The 24,871-nt window shown below is 35.8% G+C and overlaps 1 protein-coding gene across 2 annotated transcripts in view; it reads left to right on the top strand.

The window, feature by feature from the left end:
* SCAF8 (SR-related CTD associated factor 8) overlaps positions 1-24,871 on the top strand; it is a 98,157-nt gene that overhangs the window by 61,011 nt on the left and 12,275 nt on the right. Inside the window, exon 21 of one of the 2 annotated variants that reach the window (XR_003262509.2) lies at positions 421-501. The exons of the other annotated variant lie outside the window; for it this stretch is intronic. The gene's annotated coding sequence lies outside the window, so the exon portion shown is untranslated. The remainder of the gene's footprint in view (positions 1-420; positions 502-24,871) is intronic. 2 annotated transcript variants of the gene reach the window in all.

Here is a 24,871-nt window from a genome sequence, read left to right as displayed (position 1 = left end):
AGAATAGTATACTACTCTTCAAGGCATGTCAGTGATTTAAATGACTTTCTTTATGAAGTCAAGGCGAGATGGGAATACTGTAATCAACCCTGTAGTGTACCATGAGGAGGCATTACTTAAGTGCTGTTGGAAAATGATCAAATAAATTGTTTATAGAAGGTATTTGTAAAATAAGCCAATTTAGTGCAGAGAGTTCTCCCAAAATACTGTATCAGCAGTTTTGAGCGTGTGCAAGGATATACTATGGCTATGAACACTTAAAGTACTCATTTTCTTGATTCATGTTCCAGTAACTCTCAAATCTTTGGGTCATTTAATTTGAAATTGGGAAAAAAATGGAGCCCAAATTTCCTCCTTTGTATTTCCAATAACATGTTTAAAAATAACATAATAATGGTGGCTTCTCTGTTTTAATAATAGGAGCTGAACGGATATAACCTATTCAGAATATCAGGAGTCACCAAGAATAACTAGGACAATTTTTCATTATTGTTTATTAAGGTAATGAAAAGATCTCTCCTCCCCTGCTGACAGTTATTGCTGATTCTTTGAATTTTACATTAGTTACATTTTCCTTTAAAGTGCTGGCTTACACAAGTAAGAAAGTTATGTGAAGTCATCTACTTCTTGTGTGGAGGATTGCGTTTGGACCTGTTTTAGTCAAATTATTGCTGATGAGATTGATTTAAAGGGCATGAAGGGAGGGTATCTCTCAGTGCTTTTCTACAGAATATGTATTTTTAAACTTTTTTCTCTAAATTTGGAGATACTTATCTGAACAAGAATGACAAAAGTGCCTTTCGGTCATACCATTTCACCGTATTCATTCACATCAGCTGAAACCTTGCAGTGGCAAAGATTTTATCTTACTGGATGAACTTTTTAATTGTAACTAGTCTTATATCTTACATTTCTCCTTTGAAAGGTCTTCTTTCTGGTGGTTTTCACTCCACTTGGCCTGTACAAGTTCTAGAGTTCTTTAGATACTCAGTAAACATTTTGAAGCTTGTTTTAACATATGTACATGACATTTCATGCTCAAGAAAGGTCAAGTAGAGCTACCGAAATGAGAGTGTGTAACATCTCTTTAAAAGTCGTAACTTTTAGCAAAGGTGTATGTGATCTGAACAGTGTTTCTTGTCAGAGGTAGGATGGTATGAGTCTTCTGATAGTTCTGAAGTTGGTAAGCTGTAAAATTATATTAGCCTTAGTTCTTGTATTCTTTCCTGTCTTGCACAAACTTCATGGAAAGGGGTAGTCTGATTGAACATCCCAGTCTTAGAATATTTTAGAATATTTTATCTTATAATTGGCTCTGATACCAAAGATTAAAAGAAGGAAAGTACTAATGATGTGTGTACTCTTAAAAATTATGTGCAGTTGAAGATGAATGCATTTTCTCTTTTTAAGAAGTTTAAAAAAAGTTTAAAATGCACATTTCAGCACTTGTATAGCAGCAGTGATAGTGATATCACTGGTTTACTAATCTTATTCTATGCTTTGTCACTTTTTTTAACGGTTAACTCATTAATGCTTGTTTAATGTTTTCTTTTCGTTCTATCAGATGAAATTATATTAATGCCCTTAGTCAAGGAGTTATTTTATGCTTTACAGGAAAAATCTGGTCAAAGAGTATTTCAACCTGTAGATAATTTAGTTTAACAATTTCGCTTCCTGATTGGTTAATGCTTTAAGGCTGAAATGTTCCCCTTGAATGATTTTCCATATGCATCTGTGTCGTAATGGATATAAGGGTTCACACTAGCATATCTCAAGATTTTTGTTAAAATGAGGAAAAATTACAAGACTCTTTAAGGTAGATGACTTGATGTGTTTCTAAAACTAGGGCGAACTTCACATACAGCTGTATAGATCTCCATGCTGAAGTACTATAACTGTGTGCAAGCCCGTGCAAAAAATCTTCATTAGGTAAAGAGTATCAAATGGATATAGAATTGTTAACTAAAACCTAGATAGATAGGATTCACGTAGATGCAGGGGACTTTGGATCTGAATGCGACTTTTACGCTAATGGAGGGACCATAATATAATTGCATCCAGCAATCAAAAATGTAGCCTAACTTTTTTTTTTTTTTTTTTTTTTTTGGCAACGCTAGAAAAAAATCAAAGCATAAATTAGGAAACTGTTAAATAATTTCAATCAAAGCAAGTGATATCATTGTCACTGTAGTTTATCAAGAGAAAAAAATTGTTTAGATTTATGCTGTTTCTGCTGTCTTTCAGCAATGCAGTGAAATACAGTTTTCAATGTGCCTTAATTTCTTTCCTCTAAAAAGGAACATATATTACAAACTTCAGGAAAAATGTGGTCAAAATCAGCAAATCCTTGCCTATAAAATTTGAAGTGTAATTTTGGGTTCAGTGATTTCTCTTCTTAGAAAATTTTTGTCGTTTCAGTAGTAGCTACGGAAATACTAAATGGAGACTTAACTTTACAAACATTTAGAAAAATTATGCTACAGTATAGGATATTCTACTGTACTAGAATATTCATTTTTCATTTATTGTCCTATACATGCAATATGTTATTCTGTCAAGTAGTACCCTCACAGAATTCTTCTTACCACAAATAAGAAATATCTTTAAATTACATAATTGGATTATTTAAATCTAAGACAATCAAAAGTATTTCTCTTGAAATTCATGGTTTAGTTGTGCAATGTAACAACCAATATAAGGAATTCAGTATAGAGAGCCCTGTTGATCAAACTATCTGTGATTAAGAGGTCTCATTCCATAATATAGTGAAAACAATTTGAAATGTTTGCTCATTCATTTGGAATTTTATTGTTTAATAGAAGTGAAATTAATAGCATATTCTCAAATTTCTTGTTGATGAAAAATTTTACCATATTAAAAAGATTGTATAAAATCAATGGGATGTAGTTCTATGCATTCTTAAAATGAGTGAGGAACCCATTATTTTTGTCAGAATAGAAACCTTTGAAGTAATTAGGTTAAGGATTTTATTTATACAAAGCATTGAAATGTAGTCTAAAGTTTGTGTGCATCCTGTCTGCAATTTTTAATTCGTATGTATACTTTGTATGTGCTTTACATCTGCAATCCTTATAGCATGATCAAAACTACTATTGAAAATAGAAAAAATGGCATAAAATGGCAGATTATAGCAGACTTTGAGAATATTGTACAGATTGGACCTGTATACACTCAGTGGATAATTTTGTTTCAGAAAGAATAGCTTGCTAGCCTAATTTGAAGTCAAATGAAAACTCAGTTACAAACATTAATAAATCTTTCTTTTTTTAGATTTAATAAAAGCTAATGCACACATTCTGATTAAATATTCACTGATTAATAAGCATCGAAAGATATTAAGTAGTCCTGAGCATTTTTCTTAATGTTGCTCATATGCTCAAAAAAAACCCAAACCACTAAATGAAAACCAGGGAGGTTCAGCCAGATGTGTAAATATTTGTAAGGCTACAAGTTCCTTGGAAAAAATAGCTTGATAGAAATGTTAATATATGTATTTGGTTATTTTTTAAGTAGTAGATACCACAGAACACAGAAGGCGTCAAGCAAAAGGATGATAGAGAATATTTTGTTTATGAAGAATATGTTGAACTGAGATGTCAGTGTAAAATCCAAGATTTGGGTTTCCCCATTTGAGTTCTCCCCTATCTAAATACTGACTTTTTTCTAATCCGAATGGTGATTAGAGGATATTCTGATTTGTTATATTTTTACTCACCTCTCATGGTCATGTACATCACTGTAATACAGGCACAGGCAACTACTGAGATGTTGTGAGTGATGTTGTTTGAGACAAAACTATCTGAGAAATCTCTTAGGAGACAGAAAAGGAGGTTACTGAATTGTGTAAACTACAGTCTGAAGCTTTACTGTTGAGTAATGTCTGCTTAGTGCAGAGATAATTACTGGTTAATTTTTAGTATCTCAGTAGTTAAAAGGAAGAATGCCATTTCACACTTAGTAGCATCCCAGTTTGGAAAGTCCTGGCTACGATATAATTTGCTTTCTTCTGTCTGTAGAAAATACAGTCCTTTTGATGAAATTTATTATGTTGTTTTTCATGTTATTTCTAGTGACTCAAAATAATGCTTCTTCAGCCTTAATATAAAAACGGTGTGTGAAATCCTGCTTCAGCTGATTGCCGAGAGGTGTTGCCATTGGCTTCACTGGATACAGAATTTCAAACCCTTTCGCTTGTGTGTCTCAGTTCCTTCTCCCGCAGCTTTTAGAAAAGCAGGTAGTGGAAAATTATCTGGTTCTAGCTTCATTGTCTGATTTCTGCTGCTTTTAAGCCTAAAGCCTTCTAGGGCATTTTTTTTTTTCTTTCAATTCCTATTCCCCCTGTGTAAGTATTTGAGCAGGCCACCCTGTGTATAGCCTATTTTGAGAGTCTAAGAGTATGAGGGGGAGTAGCTTGTACTAAGTGTCTGAAATACAGCCATCCCTGTTCTCATCTGTCATATGGTAGGAAACTCATAGAATAAGAAAGAAAGCAATTTAAAGCTAGTTAAACACACTGGGTTTTGCTTCTGTCTCTCCAGAAATCTTTCTGAGTAAATTATATCGATATAGCATGTATAGCTTTGTAGAGCATCCCTGTAAATTCATGTTCACTGCTCTTTGTTCAAAATCCATGATATATGCTCATTTTCTTTTGTCCATCTGCCTACTACTTTTTTGGAAGGTTGTGTTTTGTTCAAGTAGCTTCATCTTCAAATGATTTAAAGAAAAAGTAATGTTCTAGGTTAATAAAGTTTTCTTCATTTTAGAATGCACTGCCTAACTTTCCTCAATAATTTTTATTTTCCAGCAAAAAGTTCTTACTTTTCTTTATGAACTAGAGTAGAGATAAAAATGGATGACATGTAAAAAACCCAAAAAGCAAAAGACAAATGAAACTTTTATCCAAAATACATATTTTGGTGGTCATGATAGTTTGAGTCCAGCATGTTCAAGAATATAACTAAAATGGCACTTTTCCCACTACCTAGCAGTTTAGGCTATCAATGCTTTTCACAATTTATATGCAACTTGAGAAGTTAAGCACAAGTTAGAGTGACCTCAGGAGTTATCCCATGCAACACTGTTGCACAGTGTGATGAATGCAAAAGTCTTGCATTTCCCTACTCCAGATAATGTAAGCTTTCTTATTCACAGTAAAGAAATTTGATATAAAAAATGTCTGAAAATGATGAAGGATTTATTTCACTTTTTCCAACTTCGAAAATTAATTCATTCTAAATCTGTCTCATCTTTTGAGGAGAAAGCAAGCAAATATGAATCCACAAGGAACAAATATGCCAAAACAATTTTTAGACATTTCTAGCATTTTGTGGATAATAAGACCCAAGGAATGTCTGCTAAAGAACTTAAAAAGTTTTAACTCCTGTTCTGTTCTACCTGCCTGATTTTATTTTTAGCAAGACATCTATTTGAAAATTATATTTTCTTAGAGGACCTCCTCAAGAAATTTCACTGGTTTTCTTTCGTTTCATTCAATTTTTTTCTGAAATGGTATCTAGTAAACATTTTATAATATAGCTTTGAGATGATAAGTCCTGTCTTCCGGTAGTTGTCTAGCATTGACTTGAGATGCATACTGCAAGATACCCAAAACAGTTATTATTTTTAAACTATTGAACTGTATTTATCAATAGCCATTTTGTGAAAGCTTCTGGAAAGCTTAGTCACACTATTTACAATCTCTGCATCATATGAAAGGATATACAAAGCAAATACATGTCAAAACGTAGTATGGACTCTTCCTCTTGCTATACATCCTACAGTTGTGGGTTCTTCTAACTGAAGCATCTTTTTGAGTTTTGTCTTAAAGTCTTGCTGTGTCAAAGTTAGGCTTGAGTGTATTAACATATAGATTCAAGTACACATCATCCCTGAAAATCAGGTGAATATTTAAACATCTAAATTAAGCTAGGATTTTAAATTTAACTTGCTATGAAATATTTGGCTGGTTACACCAGATTTTTTTATCATTTGGTGGTTAGAATCTTATTTTTTAAGTAAAACTAAGCAAAAAATTGTCAGTATAAGTCTAAGCTTAAAAGCTAAAACAGTTGTGTTAAGAGATCTCACAACTATAAAATCATGGTATACAAGAACAGTGTTAAAACACAGCCATTACCAAGAATTCTACAGTTTCATTAAGAAAAGAAAAAGTGTAGGAATATCTTCAAAACATGATCACAGTATAACAAATATACTGCTGTTGCAATTTGGGGAAAACTGAAACAATAGATAAAAAGGATATAAAGAAGTCCCATTTATCTTAATAGAGCATTGACTCACTCATAACATTTGACAATTTAAATGCCACTGTTAGCTATGGTTTGCTATTCAGTGTCTAATTGCCTCCCTTAATGCAGAAGACCTGGTGATCCCCATACCCGCATGTCAAGATCTATAGCTTTTTTCTTAACTCCTCTCTCCCATTCTTCTGCAATTTCTAGAGTACTGTTAGACAATGCGACATTTCAATGGCAGAGGAGACAGATGCGGCTATGGGTGAACAAATAATTCCTTAGAAAAAGGATTGTTTTACTGTTATACTTTATGCAAACTGTCACGGAACTGCCATGTAAGCAGTGCAGAATCTGTAGGCTTGCCAGAAAATTTAGGATTAATAATGGAGTTAGGACGATGTGACACATATTTAAAATAGGTTTTCTATTTACTGAAAGTGAATTTCAACCAGTACTGTAAGTGAAAAAGAGAGAAATCTAAATGAAAATGAGTGAATTGCATATCTAAAACATAATTCATTTACACTAAGATACCTTTTCCTCAGGACTGTCATAAAGTCTTTTTCCAGAAATTCTGTGCTTCAAAAAGGAATTTTTTTCTCCTCTCTGAAAAGTATATGTTAACTGCAGTTTTCTTCTCCTTCCAAGGTGACAACCATTTAGTTGAAGGGATCTTACTTTCTCAAACTTTAAACCAATTCTAATCATGGCACAGTTATTTTTTAAAATTTTAGTGCTTGCTAGTGTGTTAGTAGTAGTTGAATCATCTTTTATTTTCAGTTTAAGGAATCAAAATGAGGATAGCATGGGGAAAAAGTACATGTAGCATACTTGTGAAAGGCTCAGTCGTGTCTGTAATGGGTTTTGTTACTTCAGAGTTTACTGTTCTCAGCCTTATGCTGTAGAAAACTGTGTCCTTGTGGACTGTGACACAACCTTAATTACTTTGGCATTCTGATTAGAAAAACCACGTACCAGAACTTTTCTTCTCAAGGCTGTGAAGTAACGCAGGGAATCCAGGCAGATCCAGGCAGTGCTGTGCACTATGGATGCATTTGCAAACTGCTAGAGGGTGTGCCGGCCTTGAGTAGTATAGACACAGGGCTCCAGCTGACCTGTGGATCAAGGTTTTCTTTTCTGCTTGATCCACAGCAAGATTATTACTATGCTGAGCAGCAGAATAATCTCTTCTACTGAACTTTGTCAGATGGTTAATATATCACTTATTATTTATAAATAGACTTTTTTGAAGTTAACTTAAAAATACGTTCTTCAAGTTAATCATTGCTAGCTAGTCAGATTTGTGAATGGAGTGCTGTACTTGAAAAGAGCCCAGTTAAAAGCAAGAAAGAGGGATATGTGTAAACTGCTATGGGTGCTTGTTTGGATTGTTTTTAAAACAGATCAAGATACAATAGGCCTGTGAATTCCTATTTCTAAGTATCACTTTCCGGGGAAAGGCTAAAATTTAAATTTCAAAACTTTTCAGGGCTTTGACCTTTTAAAGTACTAGTGGTAGGTGGATGCCTCAAACATACTGTCCTCTTGCTTTTGACTTTCTGCTCCTTGTGCAGTCTTGATCATGTTTGGCTACAGCCCACACAAAAGTGCTACATCGCATCATCATCAGTATTCCTAACCTAGATGTTCTTCGGCCTCCCTCAGTAGCCTTTTCAACCCCCCTGAAGCTGTTGTTCTCAATTAATTTCTAAAAAGTTTGAAATACTAAATTTGGCATGTGTTCTTTGGTACAATATATCTACTGGAATAACAAAATACTTCCCCAACTTGCATTTCCACTGCCTTTTAATTTCTTCAGCAAAGTTCTTTGCAATGAGCACATAAAAGCTGATTATTATTGCATGGTTTCCAGCATCTCTAGTCTGAAAGTAAAGATGTTTTTATAAGTTTTGAAGAAAATGGAACACTGAACAATTTTCTTATACTCTTGCTAGACCTTAATGCTTCTCCCACCTACATAAAACAGTGGTATCCAACCAGCCACTGCAGCTTACTTTCTTGCTTTCTCATGAGGGAAAGTATAGTATGTTTCAAAAAGTTTGGATTTACAGGTTCCATGAAGAGTAACTGCTCAGGCTATATACAGTGAGAGAAGCGTGTGAAGAGTGAGTATCCCTTGCCAGGACTCCTTATCCAGTTTTGGCCACCTCTTTGCAGCAAGCCCTTGGCTATAGGCTGACTAAAATGACAGCTGAATGAGTTGTTCCCGTTGTTAACTGTGACTGTTAGTGGGGCTGTAGGACCTTTTAAGACTTACAAGTCCAGTAGCCTTTTATCCCTTTCATAAAGTGGCCAGTTCTCAATCATTCATTTCAAACACTCTTGAAATACTATGGTTTGGAGCTTTGTTTAGTAGTACCAATAAAGTACGCACATGCTTAGAATCATTATGCCTTGTTTGTGACATGAAGGAGATGGCCACACACATACCTTTTTCTGTCTTAAAAAAAAAAAAAAATACTGTTGATCTTTCACTATTTAAATCTCTCCTGCATTAAATAGAGCCAGCTTAATACAATAAGGATGGGAGAGTTACGTATCCCCTGCTCACAGAATTAATTGACACTTGATATGGTATAGATCCTTATACTCTATACCAGTGCTATTCAATTTGCCATTTCCAGTTGAATCTCCTTTGACAACTATTTCTAAAGCTAACACGTACAACCTGACTGTACAGAGACTACAGTGTGAGAGATTTGAATTAAGTTTCTTTTTTATCCTTTTATCTTTTATCCTTTACCCTTTAAAGTTGCATTGGTTCTATATACAATGTACTCCTTCAAAAAATACCTTAGTAAGAGTTAATTTCTTCTCTCAAAAATTATGTTTTCTGCATTTATTTCCATCTGAGTGTGTCAAAACATAGTGGAGTGAGAGGAGTATGCAAAAATGAGCAAACAACAGGAGAATGGAATGGGAGTTGGGAAGGCTACTCTGTGAGGACTAAGGATTGAGTTGTGTGTGGAGGCTGTAGAGATATTTGAAGCTCAGCCACATTTGCTGTGGATAATTATATTTTATTCTGCGCTCTAAAATTGTGAACATTTTCACAATTAAATGCATAGATAGTAGCAAGCTGTTATGTGGCAAAATACACTGGGATTTTTCTTTCAGGAGATGCTAGTTTTGTGAGAATTCAAATTAAACAGTATAGAACTTTCTGGCACAAAGATACAAAATGTTAGGTATTTGAAAACATTTTCTAAGAACTTGCCTGTTTCGTTAGTGATACAGTGAGCTTGAGACTTGATATTCCTTTCTTTAGCATTTTAGCACTGATTAAATTTGTTTTTAGAAGTGTGAGCAGTGAGCCACAGTGACTGCCATGGAGTTTTGATGAACTGTGAAATTAAAGGTTTTGTGAAGTATGTTAAGTGAAATTACTGTGTTTTATATGCATTTCACTCAGGTGTCATGCAGAGGAGGTGCCTAACTAACTCATGTAAGGTTGCTTGTGAGGATCAACACAGCCATACTTCAGCATTGTTTGCTTTGCTGTAGTTTTTGGTAATTTGAAAATTTCAAAGGTTTGGGTTATTTCAGCTTTGCCATTATTTACCATTACCGTTATTTCAGCTAGTGAGAAAATATCAGACTGACTTTTAAACAAAATGTAATCAGTGACTTCAGTTTCTTTGCTAAGCCTTTTAAGGCCAGTTTAGTGATTGAAAAAGAACAGAATAGTGAAATCTAACAAGATGCTAATTTTAAAATAGAGTATTTTTGAAAAATGCAAGTAGACTGTAGCAACTGTTAAGAAGTTACAGTAAAACGTAGGGCCAGTAGTTTTGCCACTTGATTATCTTTGAGCAAGGTACACTTACCCAATATATATATATTTTTTTTGTAATTTCAGAATAAAATGTTTTTGCAAACATTTACTCTTTTTCATTTTTGACAGTAATTTTAGTATCAGTTTTTGCTGCTTGCAACTAAGATGACTTTTCTTCCCTGGATTTTGCTTCAAATAGATTGTTTCGTGAAGCTTGGTTGCTTGCTGCTCTGAAGCCAGCAGAGGGTGCACAGAACATGCTAGTGACAGCTATTTCTTCATAGCCCACCGAGTTACTGATACATGGAAGCCAGACAGCTGCCCAGTTAAGCCCTATTGAGATGAGGTACCATGTAACTAAAATATGATTCTCAAAATAATTACAGAATTGTGCTTCAGTGAGCTGTTTTCAGTCCAGTTTGTGAGGGTACGTGCTAATTGGTGGTAATTTTTTGCTCTCCTGCATGCCAGGCTCAGGATAAGATGCAAGGTCTTAATCTTTTAAACACCCACTAAAATTGACAGGGATTACACATTTATCATTTTGAAGGATCAAGGCCTACTTTAAGAATTATTGGTGAATCTGAATTGTTTATCACCTTGATAGTTTATAAGAAAGTTCTATGAAAGTGGATGTTTAGTTATTAGTTATATCCCTGCTTTTTTGACTGACCCTGACAGAAAACTCTGAACACTAACTTGTGTTTGCACTGAGGCTCTGTGGTAACTACCACGCTCCTTCCCCACTTGGACCTAACAGCATTGCCTCCTCACTCCCAATTTGTATCTTATGTGGCCCATTACAAAATAGTTCAAGGAGCTAGATAACTTCTAAAAGTTTGTTTCTGTTTACAAATCTTGATGAGAAGCAAACAGTGACTGCCCTGGGCTAGTTTTTCTCAGAATAGTTCTGCTCTGCTTCACCCTGAAACATATGCTTATTTTATAAAATCAGAGAAACATGATCAGGAGAGCTCAATTAAGAAATGTAGTTGGGGGAATCTGTTTTTCATTATCTTTAGTAATTTTTTTTTCTTAGAATCTAAGAGTGCTCTATTTAAATACTGCTTAGTAAGTTTTATTATGTCAAGTACTGTATTTCCAGTATAACATGTGTGAAGGAGGACCATCTGTGCACGTTTCTGAGGACAAATGGGAAAAGAGCTCTTTCCTAAAGCTGTCTGCTCTTGCGTTGGGGACTAGGATTTGGGATGCTTTATAGATTTGTTATAGTTTTTAGTAGCATGGATTCTGATCCCGTCATCTTTTGCATATGATTGCGTCCCTGTATTTATAGGGAACCTCAAAGACATCAGTTTTCTTTGCAGAATAACGTGCATGGACTTGTATGTAGTTATATTAATATAGCTGCTGATTTTCTGAATATGATTATAGGAGTGCTCTACCCCAGTAAAACATTAACAAAACTCGTTTCCAGAATAGGAATGTTGTAAATATATTCATACTTTCTTGATGTTTCTGGTAGTGTGACTCTGGTGAGTGATACATTTCATCAGATGGCCTACTTCATCATGTTTAGGCTGCTCATGTTGATAAGGAATGTGTTTTATTATCAACTGTGTATAAAGTTAGTATTAGCACAGGAATCCGAATACTACTCAAAAGGAGAAAAGGAGGTCAGCAGCTCTCAGTTTTCACTCGTTTAAAAACCTGATTCTTTGGTGACTAGTTTTTCTTTTCAGCTTTCACCTGCATCCTGGCAGGGCTGCTGGTATCTCACCACTCCTGGAGTGTGGCATGTGTCAGAGCAGTGTCACATTAAATCTGTTTTGATATCAGCATATCCCACCAATAGCAACAGTTAAGAAACTGGGAAGTAGATGTAATCTTAGATTTTCATCTATAATCTACTTCTCTACTTGTAGAGAAATACCATGAATGCTTTGCAAAAAAATTTTGCATAGTATTTGGTCATGTAAGTGATCAAGTCTAATGAATAAAGACAATCCTTTGGCTTTAACCACCTACAAATTTGCTCAAATGTGGGTAGTATTTATTTTACTACATTCCTTATCGGAAAGATTTCTTCACGAAATTGTTGCCTTTATGCACCCTACTTAACAATTAACGCATTTCAATCCTGAATATATTATGCAATATATATATATATAATGTCTGTATATATTTAGATGTATTAATATTCAATAATAATATATTCAATGTTTTGAATATATTGAAAGCTTGAGCACATTTTATATAAATCTGGTTTCAGTTGTTTAATGTAAAATATAGATGCTATTTTCAAAGAAAAAATAGTACAGCTTAGAGTTAAACATAAAAGGAATCTTAATATGTTCGACATGTAGGAACATACAGTTGTGCCACCTGAGCAGTCCTGATTTAATTTCTTTAACAATATTACAAGGAAAGGAGGGGAAAAAGCAATCTTTGGTTCACAGTCTAAATTTTAAAATACATTTATTACCAGTGTGATAGCATTGCATAATATCACTTTGAAGGGAGTTTTGTCCTAGAGTGACACATTTTTTTCTTGTATTTTATTTGAGATTAAATTTACCCTTATGGCTAGATATCTGAGTTTTTAATGCTTGTTGTTAGAATAATTGCATAATCCTGTGAATTAGCTTACCATAAGTCAGTGAAATAAACTCATTAGCTTAATTCCATTTTAACATATTTCTGCTTTGTAATTTTTCTGTTTTGTAATTTTTTTCAAATACATCTTGCTTTTCCAACATCTTGTTGGAATCAAATTTGTTTTATCAAATACATCTTGGTTTTTTGCTTGTTTCTAGCAGGCGAAATCCATCTCTAGCTGAGTTATATTGTAATTAAGTATCTTTGGATCTCAAAGCTTTTTAAAATTTTCTTTTGTAGTGTTGCTTGTAAGAAAATGTTTCTTCATTCCCATTGAGTCATTTTTTTGTAGCTCTTAAGTGAAAACAGAAACCCAAAGCTGCAGTTGTCCTAAAAACCTTTTCTTGTGCACTTTCGGATGTCTTCTTACGCTCTTCCTCTCTTCGTCTAGCAGATTGTTCTTGTAGAGATAGGAAAGCCTTAATCTGGATTTAGAGTACATTGATTTAAGTAAGTGGTCTAGACTGAGGTTTTGAAGCTTCTTCTGTTTGTTGAGATCCCTGAAAATGTGCCAGCAAAGTTGATTGGTCACTGTAGTGTCATACAGCAAATTTCAGCCTACTTATATGAGGTTTGCTTTGCTTAGGTACTTCTTGCATAACTTTTAAAATGTGGTCCACAGATATCTAGGATGCACAGATCAGGAATCAATGACCTAGGCAATTCATTATTTATATAATACCAGCAGTTATTTATTTTCCAGATACAAAGAAACAGAGTATCTGTCTCGAAGAATGCCCAGATGCCTGTAAACTGACTAAAGCTCATATCTCTCTCTGATGGCTGGTCTTACAAAGCAACATGGATTCTGCAGTGAAATGCAATGTCTAGCTAGTATAGTAGGTTCAAAGACCATCTTTTTTTTTGCTGATTTGTGGTATACTTGCTCTCAATTTTACTGACCTGAGATGGTTGAGAGGAGTGATGATGAAAGGAGATTTGCATCTAAAGGAGCAAGTGATTTCAGGTCTATTTGCCTTTATTAAAATCCAGATCTCATTGCTAATAAAATTAGTTTGAGTACAGTTTGGATCAGCTGAGATTTGTTTTCAAGACAGTGTGATGTCTGTATTGGTGTCTGTAGTCCACTATTACCTTTAATACTTTGTTAATTGGATTTTGTAGTTCATTTTTTTTACAAATACTTTGTACTCAATGCATCAAAAACATCCCACAGATTTACTTTTAGAATGTTGAAACGTGAAGGGAAATGCCAGGAAATCAGTGATTTTCATGAGGTCAGCTTCCTTGTAAGGAACTAATTTCTCATTCGTCTGTTGAATAAGATCTTTTGCAGTTCTTCTCTGAAATTCAAATCACCTTTGTTTTTTTTCCCTACAGTACTCTGCTCAAGAACAATGTGATCATAGCATTCTCTGTAGCTAGACAGTAACGATTAAACTCCTTAAACTCTATTCTTTACTGTGAATTAAAGGAAGGAAATGAAGGAGAATCTGATTTTACACCTCTTTAGGCTTTTAGTATAAATATAGTTTCAGCTTTTACATGGGTGTGAAGTTTTGTCAAATACAGATTAAATAAGGTGTTTTTGTAAACTGTTGTTTAAAAAAGGCAGTAGGTTATTTTTTCCACAGGATGCTATTAACAGAAATCCTGATGTGTCCTAAAGAGCAGGAAAGAGGTGTCATTACAGGTTTATATATCAGCAAAGGAAAAAAAAAAACTTCTGTAGGTCTTTTTCTTCTTGTTAATATAAGTTGCATGACGGAAATGCAAAGCATACTTGCTACTCAGCAGTAGCTGAATTTGGTGTAGTAGGGTTATACTATTTGGTTGCTGTTTGAGTTACCTTTTATCAGGGTAATGCAGTAGCTACAGCATGCACACCTTTTGACTAGGTGTCACCATGTGTATAGAGCAAGGGCTACCTGTTACCTCATTCATAACCTCACGCTGTTACTTGTCTGTCTTGGATTGTTCTGTGCCTTTGCTATCTTGCCACCATATTACTGGGGGCATGTTAGTAGGTGGTAAAATCTCATGTAGTCCTTTCCTCCTGAGAAGAGCACCTCTTTCTGTACTCCTCCTGTAGCGGAGAAAGAAAAGTTTCCCAGCTACCAGATTTTCTAGATAAGAGCTAGCCAGCTGCTTTTTAGACAGAAAAGAAGGAGTGTTTGAGTGGTTAGTGAATAGTAACCAAAGAAGTGTCAGGTGGGACAGATTCAAAGACTACCTGGGAGGAGAAGCACAGCAGCAGCATACATAATGTGAAAGCCTAAGGGCTGCTCTCCATGTCGGGATCGGTGGAACAAGGAAATGGATGTGCTTTTGTACAGTGACTTTGTTCCCATGGCTGATGAAGGAATGCATGTGGCTGTACAGAAGAAAATTTTGTTGCCTATTTTAAGTGAAAGACAAAATTCAGTACATAAGTAATGACAAAGCAGATAGATATTTGATTACTTCTTCAAGTTTCAAATATTGTTTACACATAACGACAGTATATAGATTCAAAGGGTGAAAACTGAAGATAAATAAAAATTATCATCTAGAAAATAAGATACATACTATCTATATAATTCTCTTACATATAAGAAATAAAGGGTAGTTTTGTTTTTCCATATTTTTCATTGTCATTGTAAATGACCTGTGATTTTAGCACCCCGACCCCGCATCAGGTCATAGTACATGTACAGCCTAGCTGCTGTGAAATGCTACCCGGCTGATTTCCTGCTCCACATGCCCATGCTCTAGATGCAGCTGCTCAGCAGGTCTGTCACCTGGGTTTGATACAGTGGCTGCCCTGGGAATGTGCAATTTCCAGGGCTGTGGGGTGGGAGGGAGCAAGTAAGTCATCTGTTAACCTCTTTCCTTTCCAAGTAAATCCGTGTGCAGAAACTTCTCATTCCTTAAACTGTATGTTTTTACTGGCATTTTTCAGGGGACAGTTTACTATTCAGTGAATGGTATCAATTTCCAAAGGTCAGCTTTTTAAAGGATACTTCTTGTATCAAGAAAATGCTTCTTTTTACATAGTTACATCATTAAGTTACACACCACCTTACAGTCACTTGTCCAGCAACTGGCATGCCTTTAACAAAAAAACAGTGTTTCTTTGAACACTGAATCTCAAACAGTTCTAGCTGAGAAGCCTAGGCACTCTCCTGGCAACTTGACAAACCTTGAAAAAGCTGCTGCTTCTTATTTCATTTTACAGTTTTTCTATCTTGCTTTCTTTTAAGATGCATATAAAAATCTATGAGGCCCAGAAGAAATCATTATATCATTTGGAAAAAGTCAACAAAATTACTTATTGTTAGAGCTCCAACATAGGAAATTTTTTTACTGCCTAGAAAATGGATATGATTTTGAGAGCAGGAACTACGTATCTATTCTATAATATGTTCATATTTTACATTGTTATTCTGCAAATACTCAATTTGTATGCAAAAGTGAAAGTATGTATTAAAGAAACTGGCTCTTCCAAAGGCAAGCTAACTCAGTTTGTAAAACCCAAAGCCCTTCTGCTTGGATTTCCTAGATTCCTGAAATTCCTGATTTCCTGGAATTCTTTCAGTGTCGAAGATGGGCATTAATAGTACAGGTCTGCAATGTCAGCACTTAGAAGAATGCTTGCGTAGTAACTAACATACAAATGTTTGCAGAAATCAGTGTAGATAGAAAGGAAACTGCGGACATCTCTGTCATCTCTGGAAGGTTTGATTTTGGATGGGCTATCCCTTGCATGCAAGGAAACAGAAGGAGTTTGGTGCTGAACTCAGCGCAGATGAGGCTTGCTGCCTGCCTGGGGAGCACTCCCCCTGCGAGTTCAGCTGTGCTGTTTCCAGGCTCAGCCCTGCTGCAGGGCGTCTCAGGCGCTTTTGTGGGGCCCGCAGCTCGGGCCAGTTACCCTCTGTGCACGTGAGGTGACTTTGTGCATGGCAAACTCGGGTATCGCTGAGCTGTGTTGCTGGAGCTGGCACTGCAGAGCAAACACACATAATGAGGTTTTTTATAAAATTAGCACTAGTCTGTGACTGTGTTCGACCTGCTCAGCACCACATGGAGTCACGTGAAAGAATTTACATTACTGCCCTCAGCCTGTTTGGAGTTTTTATGGTTATTGAGGGCATCACAGTTCCCCCATTGTTATTCATGATGGGCTTTATATCCCTGACAAATATTTATTGTTCTAACATGTATTTTAAATATTCAACAAAGACACAACTAGAAATGTTAACTTACAGTAACTCAGATATCATTATGGAAAGCAGGGCTTCGTTATGATAGAAACTGTTCACACACATACTAAGAGAGAGCTCCTGCTCTTAAGATTTAGGGTCTACATATTGAAAACAGCCAGAATATTCTGGGGAAAAAAATGACTTGTTTAAGGGTACACTGCAGACGTGTGACCAAATTAGGTCTTTTGAGAGTCTGGCTTGAGTTCACAAGGGGATGTAGTTGGGCTGGTTAGATGTCTATGTTACTTCTTGCCCAAATTGCTGTTTGATGTGAGACGAAGCCCTCAGTTATCTCCAGGGCTGTGCTGGGCTGTCAGCTCTGCTGGCCTGGGAGGAGGTGCTGCCCCGGCTCGGCCAGCCCATCCCCACCATGGGGCACAATTCCCGAGGGGGGCGAGGAAAGCATCCCCTAGACATGCTTGGGCAACTGGATCAGGCTGAGGCTATTGCCTCAAGATCAGTACTGAACCATACTGATCTTCAGAGGGCATAAAGAAAGTTTTAATTTAATCATAGGAAAAACACTGCTTGGTATAAAGGCAGGTAGATAGAACTTAGTAAAAGAATTAAGTCAAAATGAAATATTTAAGGTTTGATTAGATATGCCTCTAGTTTAGATGATTTGGAAATTATTAGACCATTCCTTGTCTGGGGACAGGTGGATGAATTTAAGAAAACTCATGAGAGGTTCCTGCCAGTTCAAATTAGACTAATATTATAGAGCAGATACAGTGTTTTTTCCCCTTTCTCTTATGTGTGAGCTAGTGGCGGAGGTGGTGGATTTTGTTTTGGTGGCTATTCATTGCACAGTTGCTTTGTGAATCTAAGGCTTCAGTAGTGACCATCTGAAAGCAATAATTGACAACTATTTAAATACATTATTTAATTTAAGGCCTTCCTGCCTTCCTTTGTACACTTCTATTTTGTCCTTGACAGTTTTTCAGGATCAAACCGTATTTGAAGAGCTTGAAGGGCAAAGCTGAAGAAAAGAGATAGCAGTAAAAAAAAAAAAATCCATTGAAATGTGCACACTGGAAACATGGTAAACTTGTGAGAGTGCTCGTTTAGACACTCAGCAGTATTTTAACTGTTACTGTAGTAAGTGCCTTTGATTTTTCACTAATGCATTGAAAAGCAGATTGAACTACTTTCCTCATTGATTGTGTTGTTTGTTTTAATCAGTCCTTTTTATAATTAATATTAAATTTAAGGATCTAGATATCAATGCAGCAAAGCATATAAAATATGGCTAGTCGGATTAGAGTAACTGGAATTTCTCACATGCTTAACTTTAAGCATATGCGAGTGTGTGGTTGCTGTACTGCCTACATGAAAACGGATAAATAAAGCAAATATGGAGCAACAGAAAAGAATGTAAACAAAACTTGTAAAAAGTTAAAGATGAGTTTAAAAACAATACTCATGTAACAAAAATCTTTGCTGGCATAGTCCATAAAACTTAGCGATAGATTTTAAAATCTAGTAATGTCGAAATACACCATAGGTTTGTCCTTCTGTTCAGTTCAAGTTTCTGTTTCCCTGACATTGTGATTCAATGCAGATGAGGTTGTGAAATGATTTTCTTTTTTTTTAATGAAACCATTTTTTTCTACGCTAGAATGTGCATTTCTATTCAAATAAACATTTCATGAAAGTGGGTTGATTTCACTAATTTTCATATTAAAACAAAGTTAGGAAAAATTATATGCCCATGAACTCTTATTTCATGGACTTACCTCTGGAGAATTTCAAAATCTTTCACAAAAATGGAGTTCTGTCCTCGGCGCTATTCTGTCCCTGATCTTTCACACATCGTTCCTTGAGATTCTCCTTCCTCCTGTCTCCTTCCAGAGGCACTTCACCTAGGACTTTTTTTATTTTTGACAGAGGCAGAAGGCAGATTTTTTGTTAGTACCATGAGATGATACTCTCCTTAGTTTTTAATGAGGTTTTCATAAAGCAATGACTTTTTCCAGGTTGTAAGATACATAACTGAGACACATTTCAGTGATGTTTTATTTAATATATGTGTATTAAACCATACTTTAATACTACAAATGAATATCCAACAGCCTGGGTATTGTTTGAGTAAATATCTTGTCACCAGGCTCCTTAAAGTTTTAATTATTCTCTCAAGCTGATGGTTTTCCTGATATTTGACTGCTTTTAGTCCAGTGTGATATTTAGCATGTCTCTTTTAAACAGAAAAAAACTTATAGCACTTTTAAATCCCTATTGGAAAATGAGGATATAGATGTATATATCCATGCATCTTAATTTGTCTCTTCATTTGCTTTTTTTATATGAACTTTGAAACTGTATTATTGAATTACTGAACTGTTTTTTTTTTAAAAAAAAAAGACTCAAACTAAGATATGTTTTGTATGAAAGTTGCTATACAAAATAAAGATGTATTGTAGTTGCCTCCACAAATCAATGTGTCATCACATTAAAAAAGGACTCCTGTGCTATAATAGATTATTTTTGCTTTGCAGGACATGAAAATGCTATTTTATTCTTTGTTCTTGAGGAGTCTTTGTTTCAGCATAGGAAACAAATGCCTCTACCTTTATCAGGTTTATTTGGCTTATAAGTGTGTAACTATTAAAAGTAGTCAATTCCAAGATGCAGCAATTCAGGCATTCTGTACTAATGATAAAATAATAGATTTCAGTCTCTGGGGATATGGAAGTTCATTGTTCCTTTCCTTTGAGATACCTCAGCAGAGGTATCAGAGTATAAAAACATAAGTTTTTGAAGACATGAGTTCCCTAGTATGTGTGTGTAAATCCCAGTGGAATTGTCCCTTGGAAGCAAAAGCAGATTTTGACCCTAACTTTTTGGTAGTTCCATCATCTTATTTCTCAAGGCATTTGAACCCATACTTAGCTTTGTGTTCAAACATTTTGACTTGAAATAGTTAAAGAACAATGCTGAGGAAGGTTGTGGATTTTTTAAATTATGGCCAATTACACAAATCTGCCATTTTATCTTTCAAGCTGTCCTACTATTTTTAAAATGAAATAGGAAAGTCACAAAATAAGAAATTTCATGGCAGTGATTAGAACATTATGCCTGCTGAATTTCTGTAAATTTCCTCTTCCTTGTCCTTGTTTTGCAGAGGTCAGAGGAAAGTATAATATTAAGTTCCATTAACCTTGACTCATCATTGCATTTTCATTTTTCTCCTCTTTATTGTTCCAAACACCTAAGCATTTTTACTAATATGCCTCTGCTTCTGTGCCAAGCACTTCCTATTTCAGATGAGAAGCACCCCTCATTTTATTTCTTATTTGAAGCAGTCTGGTGCTCTCATTTAAATACATCAAAACTATAAATTCAGAAAAGTCAGGTCAATCAGGCATTTCTATCTGTGTTGACACTCTTGTCTTATAAGTAATGCTAATCCTATATGGATAATATTCCATCACATGAATTATGATGTAATGGGAGATGAAGTGAATGATCTGATGTTAAGATACTACACTGGATCTTGGGTGGCTTGCCATAGACTTTCAATATGATATTGAACAAATTGTTTAATGTCTCAGTGACTTGGTTTGCCATTTGTGAAAAAGGGATAATGGTAGTATTTCCTTTTTCACCATTCTTTCTCTTATTTGTTTAAAATATGATATTTTAGCTGAGGAACTTTCTGTTGCTATGTGTTTATTAGCTTTCAGCACAGCAGTGCTAGGAACAAACTTGGGCCCTACTGTCATGACTTGTAATAAGATGCACTGTGATGTTTGCTCATGTAGCATCCTATAGACTTCCATGGAGATTTTCACTGAATTGTTCAAGAAAAATGAGAATACTTTCATGTAATTTGGGAAGTTATAGGCAAATTTCCTGTCCTTGGTAGCTCACGTTTCTTTTCTGCACCCTCAGTCTCTAGTTAGCATGGTTTCTTCCTCATTTATGCTGCCAAAAACATCTCTAATGGTTGTTCAACTTGCAGCAGTCTAAAGAGGAAATCTTGTGTAGGAGAAACAGGGATATTTACACTATATTCAAAGCATTTAGCTGATGCCAGCATTCAGCAGAAAGACTACAGCAGATCTTAAATAGGGCAATCTTACATGATGAAAAGTCAACATTTTCAGGAAATTGATAATGTCTGATTTAGCTGCATCATTTTCTAGGCAGTTCATCTTCAAAATTATCCTTCTTCATAGGTTATTGTCACCCTTGTAATTGCAGTCTCTAGAGTGACCTAAGGAATCAGAGAAGGAAATAATTCTTTATGACAGTATTCCTTTGCTGGCCCATTCTACATTACAAACATTTCTATATCAGTATAGTATTATTTCTTTTATTTTTTTCCTGCAAGGACTATTAAGACATACAAATCTGATTTTTTGTAAACTGTACAGCCTCCTTAGTTGTCTACATTTATAAATAAAAACTAATGTACTTACACTGTTTTTGAAGTCATACGAGGAAAATCAGGTCCTCATCAAAAATGGTTTAAGTGTGGACTTATTTTGTATTATAACCTGAGGAAGTTTTTTCAGCAAGCAGTTAAGTTTGACGGAAAAGTAGGAAGAATGAATGAATAATTGACAGGATCAGTGTAATCCCATTTATTCATGAATTTGCTTTTCTGAGGGCGAGAACTGTAGTTTGTATTGTGCAAGGAGAGAGTTTCAACTTGCACAGTATGTTATCCAGTCTTTGCAGATCTTCTAATCTCTGTGTTCAAGTGACCAAACCTAATAGAGGACATTTGGTTATGTCTTCATTGTTTGCTGTTCTCCTTTTTCAAATAGTACTTTGTTTTTTATATATAATTATGTTTAAAGTTACAACAGTGACAGGGTATCTTGAAAGCCTTACACTGCACTCTGATTGCATACACAATAGGTTGGAAAATGGTTTTACTCCACTTCGAAGGCTTCAGATCAAGGCAACATGCCTTAATGGCAGATATACTGTAGTCAGACACAAGAAATTTGACTTTAATTTAGGAAGAACCTGCAAAGAAACTTGCCAGGATTGCACAAGACCTGAGAATGCACACCCCCAACAGCAGCTTCTAGCCTTGCAGCCTCTGTCCGTCCTACTCAATGGCTACTGCTAGCCAGCTTCCACATAGATTCGTTCTGAAAAGTCTGTATTAACTTCTGTTGAGTTCTACACTTTTTAACAAAAAAAATCAGCAGTAAAAGAGATCTGTTGTGAAATCCACCAGTGTACAGAGCAAAGCCACTCCAAGTAAGTGCCTGCTAAGCTTGACCTATCGATGGGAATCAGTGCTTCCTGAATACACTACAAGAGAGCAGATGGCTCATTTGGCTTTCTTGGCATGCCAGGAAATTGAGTGCACCAAAGACACCTGCTTTCCAGCAATCAACGCTGAATTCCTGGCAGCAGAACGGCCTAACGTACAGCCATTTACAGGAGACAAACTCCTGTGGGGGGATCAAAGAAGAGTCCTTCTTTGCCTGATCTTTACTTCTAAGACTCTTTTAAGGGTGACAAAACTTGAAGGCCTAGTTCCCTGCTTTCTTTGATGAAGGCTATCCTTGCGGTTCCCTATCATATTTGGGTTTCTGATGCTATTGGTCAGAGCTAACATTCATAACCATGCTCCGTTTGCTTGCTTCATGCTACAAGATCACAAGCCTTGCTAGTAGGGCTGGCTTCTCCCCCCCGGGTTGTTTGGGCAAGGCAGCTCATCAGTATGCTTTCTGATTTACCACTTGCAGCAGCCCACTGTGCTCCCCTTTGCGGGAGGCTCCATTCCTCAGTCTCTTGGCGTGTCACCTCATTCATCCATGTACTGTTTGCTTTCCCTGGGCTACTGTCTTAATGACAAGCCTGGTTCCTGCCTGGCATTATTACAGCCTCAGTCCTGCCTATTCCTTTTAAAGTTTGTTCAGCTCATTCACAAGTGTTGTATACCTAATTACTCTATATCGGTCCCTATGAACCAATGAAAAAGGCTTTTGTCAGCAAAGATGAGATGAATAAAGGTACGGCTGGGTATGAGTATATAAAGCAATTAAAAGAGCATACAGCAGTGACTAAATGTGTGCTCTCTGCTACTTCCACTCAATTGAATTAATTAGCTAAACTGATTTGGGAGATCCATCCCCTGTCCTGTAGGCTCAGTCCTTCCTGGCAATTATTTCAAGATAAATTACACATTTTGTGCACATTGTTCTATTCAGCCTCTTTAATCAAAAGTGTGTTTTGTTTCTGTGGCTGGGCACTGAAATGTATGGCTAGAAGGGGTCTCAAGCAGTTATGTAGGCTGCTCATCTGCTTGCAGGTAGGATTAGACATACCCGTGCTAATCTTAGCAGATGTTTGTCTAAACTGCTTCTGTAACTTCCTGTGATGGTATTACGAACAATCCCTACAGATAACCAGTTGCAGGGCTGACAGTCCTTCTGTTAGAAAGTTTTTCCTAATGCTTGACTTATCTCCATAACTGCATATTAAGCGAGTTACTTGTCATGTTCATGATGGACATTGAGAACAATTAGTCACCATTGTCTCTCCATAACAAATTCTTACATATTTCAAGTATGTTATCATGTCTTCTCTTCTCTTTTCCTAGACTAAGCAATGTAATTCTTTCAACCTTCTCTCCTTCTACATCTGTTATCATTTTTGTAGCTTTCATCTGGATTCCCTCCAACTGTCTACTTCCTCTGAGAGTTTGGTAGACAGAAAAGGACACAGTAATGCAATCAGGGCCTTGCCAGTGCTGACTGGGAAAGAGTAATTACTTGATTAGCATATAGTATTATCATGAAAATAAATCAGACTGCCTTTTTCTGCAACTACATATCATCCTGGAAGTCCCCTGCAGATCCTTTTTGCAGTACGGTTGCCTAGCAAGTCTCCTTTTTACATTTTTGCACTTGAATTGTCCTTTGATGGTAATTTTCACTTGTCTTTATGGATTTAATGTTGATTTCAAAATGTTTATCCAAATTACTGTCATCATAGTGAATTCTAATCTGATCTTGTAAACTGCTTGCAACCTCACCTGGTTTTATATCATAGCAGATTTTATGAATCTCTCTCTTTACTGAAGTATCAGATCTTCAGATATATTAGGCATCAGAATTACAACTAACTTTTTTTTGAGAATCCTAATGAAAAGGAATGATTGAATATCACAAGCTCTGGTGAGTACTGGTTATGTTGTATAACGTAGCTTAACTTTCCTGTGTTTTCCGGCTATGCCAGCTTACATACACTGAAACTCACTGACGTTTCAGCCACAATAGGCAATGGTAAGATTGCAGATTAGCCTGTGCTGAGCTTCAGGTTACTGCAGCAATATTCTCTGATGCACATCTTATTTAAAACTAGCAAGGCTATTCTATGCTGCATTTTGTTTTCTAACACATTTGTAGTGTCTTTTCCTGTTGTATTTCGTTTTCTTGCTTGTCCCTGTGCTAGATTGTTAGATTGTTTGCTATTCTCCTACTATTATAAGCAACACGTCCTTATTGATGCTTTTAAATTACTGCTTTTGGATTTTAAGGTAATTAAATAGCTCCTGTTATACTATACTGCTCGCTTATTCTGCGTTGGGTTAATTTGCTATCATGCTTTTAACTCGGCCCCTCTTAGAAGCAGCGGGATCATCTGAACTCTTCTCCTCTTGGACTTTCTTTGCTTGGGGTCTTCATGGATTAGTCCCTGGAGTTTGCCACAATCTGCATTTTTTAAATTCACTTGCGTTTTTTTACCACTGTTATCATTTCCTTTCCTTTGAATCATTAAATCTTTCATTTTATAATGACTTCCATTCAACTTTCTTTTCAGCACTAAATTTTCAACTGATTCCTCCCTGAAGTTAAAGTCAAAACTAAAACACTGCCATCTACTTATATCTTTTGACACTTTATGGCCTCCCAGGTTACTTACTCAGAAAAATACCTGAGTATCTTTTTCTTCATAGAAATAAAAGACATGTCATGGCAGAATTGCTCTATCCAGGAGGCCAA

Source organism: Dromaius novaehollandiae, chromosome 3 (assembly GCF_036370855.1).
Source record: "Dromaius novaehollandiae isolate bDroNov1 chromosome 3, bDroNov1.hap1, whole genome shotgun sequence".
NCBI lineage: Eukaryota > Metazoa > Chordata > Aves > Casuariiformes > Dromaiidae > Dromaius > Dromaius novaehollandiae.
This window is presented reverse-complemented; position numbering and strand designations above follow the sequence as displayed.